The sequence below is a fragment of the Lactuca serriola genome, chromosome 9 (assembly GCF_051521515.1).
Source record: "Lactuca serriola cultivar US96UC23 chromosome 9, Lser_US96UC23_V15, whole genome shotgun sequence".
Lineage (NCBI taxonomy): Eukaryota > Viridiplantae > Streptophyta > Magnoliopsida > Asterales > Asteraceae > Lactuca > Lactuca serriola.
The window spans coordinates 844,043-847,500 of NC_136416.1; positions in this window are offsets into that span (position 1 = coordinate 844,043).

Sequence of the window (3,458 nt, forward strand, 5' to 3'; positions counted from 1 at the left end):
GCAAAGTATGTGGCTGAGTGTGTGACTTGTGCGAGAGTAAAGACACAACATCAGAAACCGTATGGGAGTTTAGAACCTTTGCCTGTGCCAATGGGTAAGTGGGAAGACATTGCTATGGATTTTGTCACTAAACTGCCCAGAACAAAAAGTGGTCACGACATGATTTGGGTGGTCGTTGATCGATTCACTAAGAGTGCGCATTTCATAGCAGCCAATGAGAAATGGTCTATGGAAAAGCTTGCGAATTCTTACGAGAAGGAAATTGTGAGGCTTCACGGTGTTCCGCTAACGATTGTGTCGGATCGTGATAGTCGTTTCACCTCACGATTTTGGAAAAGTCTACAAGAGGAATTGGGTACCAAGTTGTGTTTAAGTACAGCTTACCATCCGCAGACTGATGGTCAGAGCGAAAGAACGATACAAACACTTGAAGACATGAAGAGAGCATGTACCTTGGAATTCCTAGGTAATTGGGATGAACATTTACCATTGGTAGAATTTTCCTACAATAATAGCTTCCACTCGAGCATTAAGATGGCACCTTACCAAGCTTTGTATGGACAGAAGTGTCGTACGCCGTCTTGTTGGCTTGAGGCTGGGGAAAAGCAGTTTATGGGACCGGAGTTGGTTCATCAAACTGCTGAAAATGTTGAAAATAATTAGAGAAAGAATGTTAGCAGCTCAGGATCGTCAAAAGAGCTATGCTGACAAGAAGCGAAGACCGATGACTTTTGAGGTTGGGGATTCGGTTTTTCTTAAAGTCTCGCCGTGGAAGGGACTTATAAGATTTGGTAAAAGGGGAAAGTTGAGTCCAAGGTTTATTGGACCATTTAAAGTTCTTCAGAGGATTGGGAACCAAGCTTACAAGCTCAAACTACCAGAAGAACTGAATGGAATTCATAACACTTTTCATGTGTGTTATTTGAGGAAGTTCACGGGAGAAGTTCCCGACATAATTCCGATTTCAGAGTTGAGAATCGATGAGAACAAAAGGTTGATTGAGGAACCAGAGGCAACTGTTGACCGAAAGACTAAGAAATTACGACGCAAGATGGTTGGGTTAGTGCTTGTCCGATGGAAACACACGAATGGGCCGAATCTCACCTGGGAGACGGAGAGTGACATGATGGGTCGCTATCCGCATTTGTTTGTTGATGTGTGATTCCGGGGACGGAATCATTCTAAGGTGGAGAGAATTATAACGTCTGTGTTTCCGGGCTTTCCATTTTTAGCAATGTAATAGTCTAGGTTAACCTTTGTAACCCGTTTTCAAAATAATAAGAATGTATTATTTGAGTATTATGTGTTTTGTGCTTAATTGCTTAATTATGTGGTCTGATTAATTAAGAATAAAAATAAGCGTCAAAATTTAAGTGTAAAATAAACTTAATATCTTTGGTTAATGTTGTAGTAGTTGAAACGAGGTTTCCGAATATATATAGAACGCCCAAATCTGACTTCGTATGAGGAAGTTATGATTTATCGAAGTTTCGACTTAGCGGTATGCAGCCTGAAATACTCGATTTGAGATCGAGCGGTTTTTAGCCGAAGCATTCTAAACGAGGATCGAAGGTCTCGTTGTTGGTATCGAAGCGATAAAAAGTTAGGCGAGAACGGACGTCAAACGAAGAAGTTATGAATTTATAACGAAGTTTTTCTGTCGCGGCCTATTAAAAATAAATAATAAAAATAAAGTCGAAATTAGCCGACGGAGTCTAAACGAAAGTTGTAGAGCGTAGTCTCAACTTCGCGTGGATATAAAGAACGTCGAAAACGGAGTTCGTATGAAGAAGATATGAATTTCCGAAGTTTATTAATTATTTTGGAATTAAATTAAATCATTAAATCGGAAGCTTTATCCGAAGAGTAGTCACCGATCTGATCTGAGGTACGCGCCGCATACTCGTGTACGCCCTGCGTACTCCGAAGGTGTTGACATCGCAGCAAGTGGCTTCGGATACGTAAGCAGTGATGTTTCTCGGACCAGTACGCCCCGCGTACTCCGAGGCTCCAGCCTCCTATAAATAGGATGCGAGGGCAGCCGGCTATTTTGCTAATTTCTTCTCTTCTCTCTCCCGTTTTGCATCGTTTTGCGTGCCAGAAATACCCCGAAGCCCCGGTATTATTCTCGAGCCCCGAGGCAAGTCCCGAGATCCCGAAGATCCCGAGAAGTGCGGTTCCCGAGTCGAAGCTCTGCCCGCGAGAAGTTCGATTTTTGTAGAGATCTTCCAAATCTGCTGAGGATTACTACTTCTGCAAGTCGTAGTGCTGTCCGATCGTCTTCTGATCAAGTGAGTGTCCTTTCATAAACATGATAATAATACAAGTATGGTTTGAGTGTATTAAGTATATTGTTGTTTATGTGTATAATTTTGTTGTTATAAGTATGAATGTATATTCATTCTCTTCTATCTCATAGATCTGATTTACTTTCTATGAAATACATGTTATGTGGGTGTGCCTCATCTGTTATGTGGAATATGTATTGAATGGAAATGATATACAGGTTTTAAACTATGTATGAAAATATATATTTTTATCTACTAATATGTTGGGTAGAACATGGGTAGATAGTTGGTGTGTAATAAACAGATGAGAGGCCTCGATGTTGTTGTTGTTGTTGATCTAGTTATTCAGCGGAGTATGGATAACGACCACGGACTCTTTCTAGACAGTCCAGTGGAACGCTAGCAGGTTCATAACCTGTAGGTGTTGTGAACGATGTGTTCACCGGTGTACTCTATCCCCCTCATGGTTGCCTTTAGGATATCTATTGTTGAGGAAACCCCTTCGCAGTGATGTCCGTCCCGATGAAAATCCTAGATTAGGTCCCTTGAGATAGATGTTATTTTAGGGACGTAAAGTGAGGATAACGGGAATGGGTAATCGGGATAGTGATTGGTTGGTGAAATTAAATATAATTTATTTATTGTGGGTTGAAAACCCTATATGCTCACCAGGCTCCCAAGCCTGACCCACTCAGTTTTATTTGTATTACAGGTAGTGGCGCGAGGGCATAAGATGGTTGAATCATCAAGTTGTTTTGTTTACAAGTTTGTATATGTATATATTTGTTGAATGACTTGTAATGTTATCGTTTATGCTTTATGGTATGTATCGGAACATGACATCCCGGGTTTTGAATTATATAATGAAAATGCATCTCTTGATGAAATGCTTTGATAAATATTATTTTATCATGTTTTGTTTTGGGAACAAATTCCGCAACTCTTTCAAATCAAAAGGATTTACTCTGAAATTATTTAAAAGCATAAATGAAAATCGGTCTTTTATGGTCGAGATTTTGGGGATGTCACAAGTGGAGGATCTACCATGTGCCAAGTGAGGTGTATGGCGCCCACTTAACATGGACATTTACCCATAATTTATATATTGAAAATGTTAAAAAAAAAAAAAAAAAAAAAAAAAAAAAAAAAAAAAACATATATTTTACCTCT